The following is a 16,377-nucleotide window of genomic DNA, read 5'->3' as shown; positions in this document are numbered from 1 at the left end:
CACTCCAAAAGAAATGCGCACTATTTTTTTAAATCCATCTTTTATTCCACATGGTTAAAAGTTTTACGTGTGTAGATACATCCTTTAGGAACAATATTTTCATGTCTCCACGTAATTTCCATCCCTCTCAACTGCCTTACGCCATCTTGGAACCAGCCCCTGTATACCCGCACCGTAAAATTCAGGACCAACCTCTTGGAGCCATTATTTGGCAGCGTGCACAAGGAAGTCATCATCTTCAAACCTTGCTCAACGAAGAGAGTCTTTCAGTTTCCCAAAGAGATGATAGTCACATGGAGCCAGATCAGGACTGTAAGGCGGGCCTTTCAGTGTTGTCCATCCGAGTTTTGTGATCGCTTCCATGGTTTTTTGACTGACATGTGGCCGTGCATTGTCGTGCAACAGCAAAACATCCTGCATTTGCCGATGTTGTCGAACACGACTCAGTCGAGCTTGAAGTTTCTTCAGTGTCGTCACATTTGCATCAGAACTTATGGTGGTTCCACTTGGCATGATGTCCACAAGGAAATGTCCTTCGCCGCACGGGATTAGCCGAGCGGTCTAAGGTGCTGCAGTCATGGACTGTGTGGCTGGTCCTGGCGGAGGTTCGAGTCCTCCCTCGGGCATGGGTGTGTGTGTTTGTCCTTAGGATAATTTAGATTAAGTAGTGTGTAAGCTTAGGGACTGATGACCTTAGCAGTTAAGTCCCATAAGACTTCACACACATTTGAACATTGAAATGTCCTTCGGAATCGAAAAACCACCGTAGCCATAACTTTTCCAGCAGAAGGTGTGGTTTTGAATTTTTTTTCTTGAGTGAATTTGTGTGATGCCATTCCATTGATTGCCTCTTCGTCTGTTCCAAAAGTTCGGTGCATACCGTTTTTATTGTTTCTTTGTGAGTCACTGTCAAAATCCTGGGAGCCCACCTGGCACGAATCTTTTTTAACGCCAACACTTTCAGTATTCTGCAAACACTTTCTTCCCCTATCCCTACGTAGGGTGACAATTCGTTCACTGTGATGCGTCTGTCAGCAGTCACCAATTCATTAACTCTCTGCACATTGTCTGGAGTGTGTGCAGTACGAGGCCTGCCGCTGCGAGGACAATCCTCAATATTGCCGTGACCGCTATCATCACGTAACCTGCTTGCCCACCGACTAACTGTACTGCGATAGACAGTAGCATCTCCATACATCTTTTTCAACCTCTTGTGGTTGTTTCCCACTGTCTCGTTTTCGCAGCACAGGAATTCTATGACAGACGTTGCTTCTGACGAACGTCAAGTGTAGCAACCATCTTGAAGACATGCTATGACGTCACCACTCACGGGAACAGGTTGAACTAAGTTTGAAAACAAGCGGGAAGGGTGTATCTACACACTGTAAAACTTTCACACATGCAGAATGAAAACTGTATTTTTACAAAAATAGTGTGCATTTCTTTTGGAGTGACCCTCGTATAGTCCGCTGCATAAATTTCTACTCGATACCTCTACACATTCAGGCAGACAGACAACAAAGTAATTCTATTAGGGTTCTGTTTTTACCGATATCCATTAAGGTAGGGAACGTACGGAACCCTAAACATGTACCTGTCATTTCACACTCATTATGGAGGGATGCTGGCTCAATTCCTCTGGCAAACAAATGGGAAGTGTGAGTGTACAAAATTTAAACCAAACGTCGACACTAATGTCCTCAGGTCAGCTGATAGTGTGTGTAGTGTTAACATTACGAAATAATGTTTGTATTGTATGTACTGGTCGGGTTTGAGAAATGAACATTGCAGCATAGCTTTTAACTCATTAAATAACTCATTTATAAATCGGTACTGTACATTAGGCATAAATCAAATGAGATTTTGCTGTTTTAAATAGAGTGGCCTTGCATCCGGGAAGATGCACGTTCCAATCTCCTTACAGACAACCCGATTTTGGTTTTCGTAGTCTCCCGAAGGACGCTCGGGTGAGGTACGCGGATCGCTCGGTGCGTTTGTCGGTCGTTGCAGCTGAGTCTGCCGGTTGTCCCTATGAGTAGTTCTCGGACACCAATACTTTACGCGTGCCGCGTACAATGTGCGACTGAGTGTACTGGTCTTTTTAGTTTTTTTGTAACGTTTAATCGCTTCAAATATTGTTGTTAGACATCATTATTGCAAATGCGCCGAGTTCGGGGCTTCCCATGCCCGGTTATCGGACAGAAACATAGTGCGCATGTCTTCTATGCTGTGCGACTGAGTGTTCGGGTGTTTTGAGTTTTCTGTTGAGTTCCTATTCGGTATGGTATATACGACGGATCAAAGAGCGTTTCTTGTGCTGAACTATGCAAAAACGGGATCATATGTGGAATGTCAGCTTGAAATGATACAAAAATTTGCCGTTGTGCATGTTCCCAAAGTTTCGGCGATACGCAGATTAGTGAAGAGATTTTGAGAGAGTAGATCTGTGTTACACAAAGGAAGGCCTAGAGAACCTAGTGGTTTAACCGAACATAAATTAGACCTGACAGAGGAGGCCTTGGAAAGTAGTCCGAGAAAATCTCTGTGACATTCGGAAAAACTGGTGTGTCAAGGGCATCTGCATACAAAACAACGGTAGCGTATCAATTGAGGAACTCAGATACTGTGGCTCAAGCAAGGCTCCATTTGTCAGGGTACGTATATTCTCAGAACAATCGACGTTGGAGCTCCGAAAATCCTTATGAATTACATCAACAATCTCTGCATTAAGGGGAAACAGGAATGTGGTGTGCGATTAGTGCAACAAAACAGTACGTTCTGACAGGTGTGTGAACAATGTGAGTTAATGAGCATTGCGCTCTCATTTAAATATATGGCCGAAAGAGTCAGCCTACAGGAATTGTGAAACTAACCCTGTCGTCGAGGACCGTGTGCCACAAGGGCGCAGATTCACCACGAGGTGGGGAAACTCACAGACCTCTATTGTCTATTGAGGCCTAAGCGCTGTAGTGTGCGGGTGAGACAGACGAGAACCTGTGTCATAGGGAAACCCAGTAGAATCCGTTTGTGGCCGAGGAGACGTAGCAGTGTTAAATATGGCGGACCTAAGATCGGCTGTAAAGGGAAACATTTATGGAAACTATTTAATACTGTAGTAATGCAGGGAATGAAGCCACAGTAATTTTAATCTGCCATCCTTCATAAATTTTCATGGTGATCCCAATAAAACGTGAATATTGATCATATCTATAATAGTTTAGGATTTACTGCTAAAGTGAAATGAACAAGTTTTGTAACAAAGACCTGAATGCTAAAATCTGAACGCTTTGGTCGATCTTAACGATCGACATTTCATATAGAAGCGCATCATTAAAAGGACAAATTCTGTAAATATCAACTCTGTAACTTTATTTGTTTAAAAGATATAGTAAATTTAAATTATCATTATTTTCAGTTAAGCATCACATCATTTCCTCCAAACAAGCCAGCCGCTGTGGCCGAGCGGTTCTAGGCACTTCAGTCTGGAACCGCGCAGCTGCTACGGTCGCAGGTTCGAATCCTGCCTCGGGCATGGATGTGTGTGATGCCCTTAGGTTAGTTAAGTTTGAATAGTTCTAAGTCTAGGGGACCGATGACCTCAGATGTTAAGACCCATAATGCCTAGAGCCATTTGAACCATTTGAACCTCCACACAAAACACATTGAACAATGGCAGCAAAACACCTTATTGAATCATTAGGTAATAGAATATTTGTTGTAAAGTTTAGTGCATAATAGTTACTTTTATCCTTTATTTATTTATCAGAAAGCATATTGGTGCAAGGCTACTGGTCGTGACATTCAAAGTTAAGAAGGAAATTGTAATGGTTTTATATAAGAGTATTTAACGTTTATTATGTAATGGACATTATTGTTACTTTATTTAGGATGTGTAAGTGGTCAAGCTTTGATTATTTAAATATGTTAAAATATAAAATAATGCAGAATAGGCTGTAGCCAATCAGATGGACGGCTTCAGAAAAGGGAACTGCCCTAGTCAGTTGAGCTATATTCTGCGCGCGCTTTTCGCGTAGATAACTTGTGTTTCGCGATGAGATTGTGAATGATCGAACTGTGTCAAATGGATATATGCTCGAGTGTAACAGTAACTCTAAATACGACCACTTTCGCTATTAGTTTGCTTTCTGAATAAACATTATTCCATCCAAATGGCAACTGTGTGGCCTGCATCATTTATGGGTCGATAATTTAGTTCCCGATATTATTATTACTGTTATTATATGTTAAGTTAACTTTGTAGTTCGCAAACTTGCCATCAGCCAGACAATTTAACCAAAGAGTCACAAGTGTCTAATTTAGGGCGTGTAATGCGACACGTACTGTTCAACCCCCAGGCGAGTTTGAGCCACGACATTCCGACGAAGAGAAACCGCATGTGAGCCCGAACAACTTTGGGATGTTAGCTCGCAACAGTATGCTGCAATATTTTTCTTCGAGAACTAATACCTATCGAAAAGATGAACGGTTATTTCATGCAGGACAAATGCAAGCCCACACACAGCCAGTGTTTCTACGACAGCAATACAAAGTGTTTTTAATGATAGGATGATTGACTGGCCTCCTCGTTCTCCAGATCTAAATCCGAGTGATTCCTATCTTTGGGGAACGTTAAAAGACAAGGTGTATGCAACTAATCCCCACACGATCGAAGAGCTGGAAGACAGGGTTCGGCTCCTCTTTTCCCAGATTTCGGCAGCCGAAATTCGTCGAGTGTTAGGTAATAAGTTCAGGAGGTGTTAGGCTGCTCTTACCACAGAGGGGCATCATTTTGGACACTTACCGTAAATAAAGGTAAGCTTAAATTAATCAGATGGCAACGTTCTTTATGCTTAACTCACGGAACGCTTGTGCTCAACTGACTACCGGCGTATCAGAGTCCGAGAGTCGGGCGCGGCGGCGGCGGGCGGATGCGTTGGCGGCGGCCGGTGAGCGTGCCGCGCGAACAGCGGACCCCTCCCGGGCGTCTTTCGTGAGACGGCGCGATTCCTACTGTAAGGACATGGCTAGCTACCTGTCTCATGCTCGTCAAACTAGGCCTGTACGTCCGTAATGCCAGTATATATGATTTTTTTTCTTAAGCTGTAATACAGTGATAGTCCGCAGCTCATGGTCTCGCGGTAGCGTTCTCGCTTTCCGAGCACGGGGTCCCGGGTTCAATTCCCGGTGGGGTCAGGGATTTTTACCTGCCTCGAGATGTCTGGGTGTTGTTGTGTCGTATTCATCATCACTGATCCCCATTACGGTCGGACGAAGGCAATGGCAAGCCACCTCCACTAGGACCTTGCCTAGTACGACGGTGCGGGTCTCCCACATCGTTCCCCTACGTTCTGTCAAGGAGTATGGGACTTCATCATTATACCATGATATGTCAAACATGCAGGTAAAAGTTATCCACGTATGAATATAATCATCGTCATTGCCGGCCGGTGTGGTCGTGCGGTTCTAGGCGCTTCAGTTTGCAACCGCTTGACCGCTACGGTCGCAGGTTCAAATCCTGCCTCGGGCATGGATGTGTGTGATGTCCTTAGGTTAGTTAGGTTTAAGTAGTTCTAAGTTTTAGGGGACTGATGACCACAGATGTTAAGTCCCATAGTGCTCAGAGCCATTTGAACCATTTCATCATCATCACTACTAGTCCTACTACTACTACAACAACTACTAACACTATGACTGTTTGAGACTTCTTGGCAGATTAAAACTGCCTGCTGGACCGAGGCTCGAACTCGGGACCTTTGCCTTTCGCGGGCAAGTGCTCTACCAACTGAGCTACCCAAGCACGACTCGCGCCCCGTCCTCACGGCTTCTGTAAGGTTTGAAGGGAGGAGGCGAGGTACTGGCGGAAGTAAAGCTGTGAGGACGGGGCGTGAGTCGTGCTTGGGTAGCTCAGTTGGTAGAACACTTGCCCGTAATGGTAAAGGTCCCGAGTTCGAGTCTCAGTCCGGCACACAGTTTTAATCTGGCAGGAAGTTTCATATCAGTGCACACTCCACTGCAGAGTGAAAATCTCATTCTGGAAACTATTACTGTTTATTAACAGGTACTCGCGGAATTTCTGGTCTTTCTTAGAGCTATTACAAGATTTTTGAACATTTCTGTTACTGTTACTCTTTCACCAATCAAACAAACGTAAGACCCGGAGTGAATTTTCACTGTGGAGCAGAGTCTACGCTGATTTCAAACTTCCTGGTTGTTTAAAACAGTGTGTTGGACAGTGACTCGTGCCTTGTACCTTTGCTTTTTTCGGGTAAGTGCTCTACCACGGCAGGAGGTAATGAATGACAGAAGTAGAGTTTTGGCGAAGAGTCACATGTTGTCAACAGTCTGGCTTGAAGCCTCATCGCGTGCAGAGTGGCCCACTGTGCTCTGCACTGCAGGAAGAAACCCAAAGTCGTTGAGTGTTTGGCTAAAGCACTGCTGTCTATTGTCTATTGAGGCCTAAGCGCTGTAGTGTGCGAGTGACACAGACAAGAACCTGTGTGATAGGGAAACCCAGTAGAATCCGTTTGTAGCCCAGGAGACGTACCAGTGTTAAATATGGCGGACCTAAGATCGGCTGTAAAGGGAAACATTTATATTTGTTGAAATGGTTCAAATGGCTTTGAGCACTATGCGACTTAGCTTCTGAGGTCATCAGTTGCCTAGAACTTAGTACTAATTAAACCTAACTAACCTAAGGACATCACACACATCCATGCCCGAGGCAGGATTCGAACCTGCGAACGTAGCGGTCGCGCGGTTCCAGACTGTAGCGCCTAGAACCGCTCGGTCACCCTGGCCGGCGCGTCTGTTTTCTCTCACCTTATTGTCCACTTCCTGCACCAAACTTTCATTAACGACCGAAGGACGCCCACTCTGTTGTTCATCATGCACGTTTGTGCGGCCAACTTTAAATGCTCTCACCCACTTTCTTACCATTCCATCACTCAATGTTTTCTCCGTAAACTGCACAGATCTCACGATGAATATCGATCGCTTTTAGGCCCTTAGCACTTAGAAATCTTATAAAAGCCCGTACTTCACAGTCGGCGGGACTCACGATTATCGGAGGCATCTTAAACACTCAGTACACACCGTAAACAAGGAAGAATCAGACTGTAATGGCGTCAGTGCGTAGATTAAGGTACAGGCTTTCATGTAAAAATAAAATTATTGAAGTATCTTAGGACGACTTTTTTTTAATTTCAAAACGGTACTTACTTAAAAAACACGCCTCGTAGTTGAAAAGTTTAGAAATTTAAAGATGAAGATACTGGTGTGCACCTTTCGCATTTCGCTACTGTTGTCTATGTGAAACGTAAATATTCACGAATTTGCAGCCATGTAACTGAAGAGAGAGAAGGCACTATGAAATTTACGCATGCTAACGGAAGTACAAGTGAGCTTCAGATAAAATAATCTCGCCTAGGGTTGCGCACCGTAAGATATTCTGACTCCCCTTTGAAATCCTTTGTGATCATGCAAGTAAAGTTTCAAGAGAATCTGGACGAATAATGGGATACTGTATCCCCCTTGCCTATTCTCAGTGGAGTTAGGCAAGTTAGCCGGCCGGGGTGGCCGAGTGGTTCTAGGCGCTACAGTCAGGAACGGCGCGACTGCTACGTTCGCAGTTTCGAATCCTGCCTCGGGCATGGATGTGTGTGACGTCCTTAGGTTAGTTAGGTTTAAGTAGTTCTAAGTTCTAGGGGACTGATGACCTCACAAGTTAAGTCCCATAGCACTCAGAGCCATTTGAACCATGTAGGCAAGTTAAATTTTATTTATTATTCCGTCATTCATAAATGTATCTGGTTACGGTGCTCTATTTATCTACGGCGGACAGCCTAGGGCATGTGCAATCTGCAACTCCATTAATCATGTGCGTGCCGAGTGCTCGCGGCGCGGCGGTGCGTGGCCCAGGCAACGCCCAAGAGGCGGTCGAGTGCACCGCCTGCACTGTTAACACGCCGCTGACGCATGCGGCCGTGGCCGGCGGTGCCGTGCAACTCCCGCCACTCACGGCGAACAATATCCCGGAACGAAAAGCGAGCCTGTCTCACAGACTGAAAACAGAAATGTACGCTTACTTGACCTACAGGGAACACTGAAATATGCAATTTTAACGAAATCCATACCAGGTGTCATCAATAAAGTGGAAACCAGTAGTTGAACGAACCTCTGGCCTTAGGGTCCGGCACGGTAGCTCAGCGTATTGGGTCAGAGGGTCAGCTGACCTTTGCAATAAAAAAAAAAAAAAAAAAAAAAAAAACTGAGGGAATGGATCGACGATGAACCTGAACGGGTGTCATGGGACGTCCACCCCGAACAAATACAACAAACATAACGAACAAAATAAGATTTTAAAAAATGTAGCGACTTTGACTAGTATTCAAAACGTCCTGCGTCCCGGGTACGAACCTAGTTACTGTTTCATTTTTGAACAAAAAGTATCAGCAACAGAACAATAAGTCACTCTCGTTCTGCCAACGACCTTGTCAAAGGGAGCGGTGGAACTAACAGAGCTTCAAGGCACTTCCTTGCCTTTCGGGTGAGAAGTGCCCTTAAAGACGGAAGAATCAGCAATGATCAGTTGTCTTGAGCATGCAGAAGGCAATGGAAACCACCGCATTAAAGACACATAAGGAGTTTCTATATGACATGGTACCTCTAATTGAAAAAGTCTTATGATGACCTCTCCAGTGGAAAAGATTCCGTATTAGCTTCCCATTCGGATCTCCGTGAGAGGTCTGTAATATTAGAGGTGAACATCAGAAAAAGATGGAATAACCAACGGATGGGTAACATTCTACGAGTCGGAGAATGGAATCTCAGAAGTTTGAACGTGCTAGGGAAGCAAGAAAATCTGAAAAAGAATTGTGAAGGTCAGTGAAGTGAAGTGGAAGAAGAAAAGGATCACTGGTTAGATGAGTAAAGGGTAATGTCAACAGCAGCAGAAACTGGAGTATATCGGGAGTCGGATTCGTTATGAAAAGGCAAATAGGACAGAGAGGTAATTACTGCGAACAGTTCAGTGATAGTGTAGTTCTTACCAGAGTTAATACGAATCTAACATCGACAACAATAGTTAGGTATAAACGCCGACGTCTCAAGCAGAAGGTGAAGAAGAAACAGTATGTGAGGATACTGAATGTGTAATTCAGTATGTAAAGTGAGATCAAAATCTAATAGTCACGGGAAATTGGAATACAGTTGCAGGGAAACGAAGTATATGGGTTTAGTAGTAGGAATAAGACAGGATAAAGACTAATTGAGTTCTGCAATAAATGTCAGCTAATAACAGTGAATTCTCGTTTAAAGAATCATAAGAGGAGGAGGTATGCTTGCAAAAGGCACGGAGAGATGGGAAGATTCCAGTTGGATTACATCACGGTAAGACAGAGATTCGGTAATCATGTACTGGAATGTAAGGCATACTCAGGAGCAGATATAGACTCAGATCACAATTTAGTAAAGATGAAGAGTAGGCTGCAGTTTAAGAGGCTCGTCAGAAAGAATCATTACGTAAAGAAGTGGGACACGGAAGTATCCAAGACATACACTTTAAGTTGTCTGAAGCCATAGCTATTGCGATCATGAACAGCTCAGAAGGCGGTTCAGTCGAAGGGCGGTGGACGTCTTTAAAATAAGCAATCACTGGTGTTGGACAGATAAAACATCGCTACAAGAAAAGTAACTGCGAAGAGACATTGCGGAACAGAAGAAATACTTCAGTTGATAGATGAGACAAGGAAGTGTGTAAACATTCAGCGGAAGACATAAAAAAAGCAATATAAATAATCTTGGGATGAAATAAACAGGAAGTGCGGGGTAGCCACGGCGAAATGGCTGCAGGAAAAATGTGAAGAAATCGAAAATGAAATTATCGTCGGAACGGCTGACTCAGTATACAGAGAAGTCAAAACAACTTTTGGTGATACTAAAAGCAACATTAAAGACTGCAATGGAGATCCCACTGATCAACGCAGAGGAGAGAGCGGATATGTGAAAAGAGTGCAAGGAAGGGCTCTATGAGGCGCAGGACTTGTCTTATGACTTGACAGATGAAGAAATTAGAATCGATATAGTACAGATAAGGGATCCAATATTAGAGTCAGAATTTAAAAGAGCTTTGGAAGTCTTGAGATCAAATAAGGTAAAAGAGAAATATATAATTCCATCGGAATTTCTAAAACCATTGCAAGAAGTGCCAAACGGCTATCAAGTTGGTGTAAAGACCCCATGGGACTTGCAACACACCATCTGACTTGCGGGGGCAGGAAAGTGCAAGAACTATCGTACAATCAGCTTAACAGCACATGGATTCAAGTTGCTAACAAGAATAATCCTCGTATAAAGATGAATGGAAAAGAAAACTGAGAATCTGGCTTTATGGAGGATAAGGGCAGTTTTGACGTTGTGCTTGACTATGGAAGCAAGACTGAAGAAAAATCAAGACAGGATTTGTCGAACTAGAAAACGTTTTCTACAATGTAAGTTGGCGCAAGTTTTCGAAACTCTGAGAAAAATTGAAGCAGATACAGGAAATGTCGGATGTACAATATGTACAAGAATCAGGAGGGAGCAGTAAAACTGGAGATTAAGAACGAAATGCTCGGAATACAGAGGACCTTGTGAGACAAGGCTGCTAATTTCTATATCCTCAAAATCGGCAATTAGTCTGATTGCAAAAGTTGCTGAACCTGCTTGCTTTAGGAGACCCATAATACGAATTTTCCAGTTAAGGCTCTCATCCAAATATACACTCAAAAATTTAGTATGCCCTACCCTGTCTACTGATTAATGAAGAAACTGTACTCAATGCAGTAGAAAATTTGATGTACTGTGTTTTTTCAAAGTCCAGAGCAAGCCCATTCGCACAAAACCAATCAATAACTTTCCAAAGACATTATTTGTATCATTTTCTATTGGAGTTTCTTTTCCTGGATTAATAATGATGCTTGTATCATCAGCAAACAGTGTCAGTTTAGCTTCTTGTTTCAGATAAGAAGGGAGGTCATTCACATACATCAAGTAGAGAAGGGGACCCGTGATCGAACCCTGTGGAACACCTAATGTTATTTCATCCCAGCTAGATGAAATGGGAAACTTCCTTGAATCACTTAAACTACATGAAGTTTGTTGAGCACCTTCAACACACTACCGCGCCGGCTAAACGATCCCGTGACGAACTCGCCGTTCTTCGTCACATATTTTCTGTTTCCTCTATTAATTCAACCTGGTAAGGGTCCCAGACAAATATTTAAGAATCTATCGAACACGTGCTTTGTTAATCATTTTTTTCGTGGGTGAATTACATTTCCATAAGATTGTTCCTATTATTGCAGCCTGCATTTGTATTTTTTTCTATTTGTTATTCTGGTCATTCCATATTAAGTCGCCCAGAACGGTTAGTCGTAGGTACTTTACGGCAGCTACTGTCCCCAGTGATTAGTCGCCAGTAGTGCAATGAAACGGTAGTGGTTTCCTCGGCCTCCTTACGAGCAAGATGTTACATTTCTTTACCTTCAGGGTTAACAGCACCAATCACCTTTCTGCACGTCTTCTTGTAATTCGTTACACTCTTCTGGCATTTGCTGCCTTCTTATAGGTAACTGCATCGTCTGTGAACAACCTCGTGGACCATTTAACGCTACCCGCTAGATGATTAATACAAACTGTAAACAGCTTCAGCCCCGTAACGCTCTCTTGGAGTACTCATGAAATTACCTTTACATCTGTGTATTTTTTTCCGTTATGAGCGAAGTGCAGGGACATCCTGATACCAACCACAAATTTGACCAGATACTCGGTAACAATTTAGATAAAGTGCTGACAGCCATTGGCAGTGCCTGAGGAACGGCTAAGAGAAAGTAAGCTAACGTATGGATAACATGATATCAATACTCCAATATATTATAAAACTGATTAATCCTAAGGAAGAAATCTAAATTAAAAAATAAATTATGGAAAATACCTTAAAGGGAAGACAGTGCCGAAGAGTCTCTAAAAATTTAGAGCCATAAAATACGGTTTCGTGGTAGGCATAGAAAGCGATAGCATCGCAAGAGGCAAAGGTCTACTCCTGATTTGAAGAAGACAGATTCCCGCTGCTCGTAGATAGGGCACAGCTTACGTGGAAGCTTCTGAAAGAAAGGGAGAGAGAGAAAGGATAGCTAACGAACAGCAGTGGGAAATACATAACAATGACGCACAACGGAGTGCCATCGCTTCTACGTAGCCCATACTCAAAGCGACGCCTCCATGGTGTTTCAACAAACCTCAGAGTAAGATGCCACTCCTAGGAGATGATGTGCACCTAACCAGCACAGCTATTCCGAGTCAAGTTTTAAACGCCTATCTAAATAATATCAGATTAATGCTACGTTACATGGAACAAATATTTCTATAAATCACATATAAAACAAAACAGAATATCAGATATGTAAATGGCTCGATGACCTTTAAAGTAATACAACCCAATGAGGGACACAACTGATCATCAGATACATCGGTACCGGCAGAAGTGCCCGAGGGAAGTGTGCTAGGTCTGATCTTGTTCTATATCTGCTATATAGAGAGAGCACAATGTATGTGTGTATGTCTAGGATCTTCTCTCAAATCCCTTCATCGATTTCAACAAAATTTGGACCATCAACACTAGGCCTCGCGATTATAGCATTACGGGGTTTATAGCTTCGTAGACCCACGTCAGGGCAAGAAATGTTTTCCGGGCGCCGACATGTAGCCTGCCCTCCATGACGGGTGCTTTGTGGGAGTAGTATTGGCCTGTTACTGACCTGTATTGCAGAGGTTACAGGTGATGATGAACATAGCTGGGAAGAGGTTGAGATGGATAGAGGAAGGGATGGACAGAGTGAGGGAGGAGGGTATGGACAGAGGGAGGGGACGAGGGGAGATGCATGAGAAAAGTGGAAGGTGTAGAAGGGTGATGGACAGGTGAAAAGGAAAGAGGGTGTGGCGCAGATGGAGGAGAATATGGTGAAAGGAAAGGAGAGGAAGATATGGTCAGATAGAGGGGATGGAGGAAATGGACAAAGGGAGAGGGATGAAGGAGCTGAAGAGACAGAGTGTGAGGAGGACGCGATAGAGAGAGGTGGGAGGATGAGATGGGCTGACAAAAGGACGAAGAGGTGGACACAGAGAGGGGGAGGAAGAGGAGATGTGTTCGATATATGTGTCGAACATACACACGGGCAAATGTATGTACAGGGTGTTTCTTCTAATAGTTGTCAGGTGCATTTTCTCAGGTGTTCTGGCAGATATTTGCAGTTTTGTTTTTGAAATGTGTATTTGGAGCCACTCCCAAGAAAAAAGTGCTCATCATGCCTTTCATGCAATACCTAGTGCAGATTGAAAGCATTGGCTTGTTTCCAATTAGGAAATAAATGATTTTTAAAACGAAATTTTACATGCCTGTTCGAAAGAACGGTTCCATACAAGTTTCTTCGATTTGCTTTGCCGAATAGCATCTATAATTTCGGCTATCACTCCTCCCTACTTTTCAGTAACTTTTAATTATCCTGTGGGTGTAGAGAGTATCACAGTTGATTCGGCAGTCTGAAGAACTGATTCTGCTGCAGTTCGGATACACTTGCAGCGCTCTGCGGTCTGAGCTTGTTTTTGGTTCCATCGTACAAAACACCGCATCTATGATATGGAGCATTCATGTTTACACTACCTTCCAGATTCATTAAACACGATTCTAGACCAGCCGTCGATACCACGAATATCCAGCACCGGCCTTCCACGCTAGCTGATACTTCGCACGTGCTGCTACTAAATAATCGGCGTCCGTGGAGAAGGTCGTTTAGAAATTTGCACAAACAGGATGTCGTTGGCAAGTGTGATGACGTATAATTTCTGATCGCTAAGTTGTGCATCACTGCCCTGCGTTACATCCTGAACGTCTCAGTAGTGCTGAATGGAGAGAGGGCAGAGTGACAGAGTTGACCGTCAGCCAGAAGGGGGCTACTGTAAGCGTAGCTTCTATCGCGCTTATAAAGACGGCAAAAGTCAGTTCTAGCCTTCGTTCTTTCTCTTGTCACACTCAGTACCAAAACCACTACTCGTTACATGTGTTCGTGACAGTCACGTACACTAAAAAAATAGGCTTTAGATACTGGGTGGTTACAACGAAAGTGTAGCTACTTACAGAGGTCCAGTGTGAGCTGTAATTATCGTGTGGAAGCAAAACTTGGTAGGGATTCTAATGCGTTAATGTGGAATCGATTTACGCTAGTAAAAGTTCCAATTTTGGCCACCAGCTGAAAATCTGACGCTGTGAATGAAAGAAAGACGTATAGAAATGTTTCTATATGTAACGGATTACGAACTGGGATCGGGCTCGAAAGGTCAAGCAAGTGAAGAAGGCGTAATGTTGATTTTATTATTAACCTCTGCTTTCACAGTATTTGTCCAATATTATAACCATAGTAGGCCTACAGCGCCAGATTTGCACCTGGTGGCCAAAATTGGAACTATTTTTTTCCAGTGTAAATTGGTTCCACATTAACGCATTAGTATATCTATCAAGTTTCGCTGCCATATTATAATTACAGCCCACACTGGACCTCCATGAGTTGCTGCACTTTAATTATGACCACCCCATATAATGCAATTGCCAACGGCCTTGCCGCAGTGGTAGCACCGGTTCCCGTCAGATCACCAAAGCGCTGTCAGACTTGGCTAGCACTTGGATGGGTCACCATCCGGTCTGCCGAGCGCTGTTGGCACGCGGGGTGCACTCGGCCCTTGTGAAGCAAACTGAGGAGCTACTTGATTGAGAAGTAGCGGCTCCGGTCTCAGAAACTGAGATACGTCCGGGAGAGCAGTGTGTTGACCACATGCCCCTCTATATTCGCATCCAGTGACGCCTGTGGGCTGAGAATGACACGGTGGCCAGTCGGTACCTTTGGGCCTTCATGGCCTGCGCGGGAGGAGTTTAGTTTATATAACGTTATTCAAGGGCCGGCGACGGCATGCCAAACTTCACGCGTGCACCCTGTGCGGACCACGGGCGGTCCGAGGCCCGGCCTGTCATTCAGCTTTGCTTGGTCCTTCTCAAAAGTACACACAGGACAGCGTGACGTTTCATTTGGCATTGTGGTGCGGCGTCCTTCCGCCGGTAAAGCCGCCTGAGTTCGGCAGAATCGTACAGTCAGCACTGTTTTAGCTTCGTTATTTGTTCATGGGCTGTAGGACGTTCACAGGTCCATTGGCTGCTTGCACAAAAAGAGGAAGTCAAGCGATCTATCTTTGCAATCCTTTAAAATCAATGGGAATCACAGAAGAGGGGGATGAGAATTTCATTTCGCGTAAGCGACAGGTTCTACATTTTTGCTATGAAACGTCATTACAATAACATGCAAATAGAATTTAAAGACAGTTGACAATGAAAGAGCAAAAAATTAAATTACAACGATCGACAGACTGGATTCATTGTTCTGTACTATCAAAAAGCACTTTGTACTAAATCTGTAGACCAGGAGCACGTAAAGGAATTGGCGGTACGAATAGTACAATTTCTGAAGTCGTACGCATTATTCCATTTTCAATTGCAACAGTTTTCATTGGAACTCGACGAGTAGTATGGATACTTCATATATTACTGAAAAGAATGTTGGTTACGTCAAGGGGCATGCCTGGAACAATTTATCGATTTAAAACACGCTAGGGTTGAATTTATGAAGGACAAAGGATGATGATGATGTTTGGTTCATGGGGCTCTTAACTGGCCGGTTATCAGCGCCCATACAAATTCGCAACCTTTGCTCAATCCAGTCTCACCGCTTTCATGAATGATGATGAAATAATGAGGACAACACAAACACCCAGTCATCTCGAGGCAGGTGAAAATCCCCGACCCCGACGGGAATCGAACCCGAGATCCCGTGCTCGGGAAGCGAGAACGCGACCGCGAGACCACGAGCTGCGGACGAAGGACAAAGGAGTGCATGAACGAAAATTAGGGCATCCAGATTGGAGTGTAGGCTTCGCATTGAACGTCGACTTGACTGCACACTGCCCACAGTAAGACACTGCAAGGTGATTTCTTTCTGATTTAATGGAGATGCATATCAAAAGAAAATCGCTTTGTAGAATGGACTCATTCTGACAAAGACAGTCCAGTTCCTTAAGCTCACTGACGTTAAAGAAAACGCGAGGTTTTAAGAATTCATTCTGGCAAAATCTTGTACATGGCTGCACGTTCAGAGACCATGAATAGTTACAATTGAAAGAAAATCAGCCCTCGGTCACTATTTTTAACGAATTAACCAGGTTTCGTCACTGCTAGGAGTGTCTTCCTCAGAATTTAAAACAAAGAATGGTCTATATTCTATAACATGGTCATAGAATTAT

At 43.8% G+C, this 16,377-nt stretch overlaps 1 protein-coding gene and 1 non-coding gene across 2 annotated transcripts in view; both read right to left on the bottom strand.

Moving 5' to 3' along the window:
- Positions 1 to 16,377, bottom strand: part of LOC126457202 (large neutral amino acids transporter small subunit 1) — a 333,361-nt gene that overhangs the window by 238,367 nt on the left and 78,617 nt on the right. The window lies entirely within an intron of this gene.
- Trnas-cga (transfer RNA serine (anticodon CGA)) lies at positions 5,724 to 5,798 on the bottom strand. The gene has a single exon. It is a non-coding gene; the product is annotated as a tRNA-Ser (tRNA).

The sequence above is a fragment of the Schistocerca serialis genome, chromosome 2, assembly GCF_023864345.2.
Source record: "Schistocerca serialis cubense isolate TAMUIC-IGC-003099 chromosome 2, iqSchSeri2.2, whole genome shotgun sequence".
In the NCBI taxonomy this organism is placed as follows: Eukaryota; Metazoa; Arthropoda; class Insecta; order Orthoptera; family Acrididae; genus Schistocerca; species Schistocerca serialis.
Note: the sequence above shows the minus strand (reverse complement) of the source record. Positions and strands in the feature narration are given on the sequence as shown.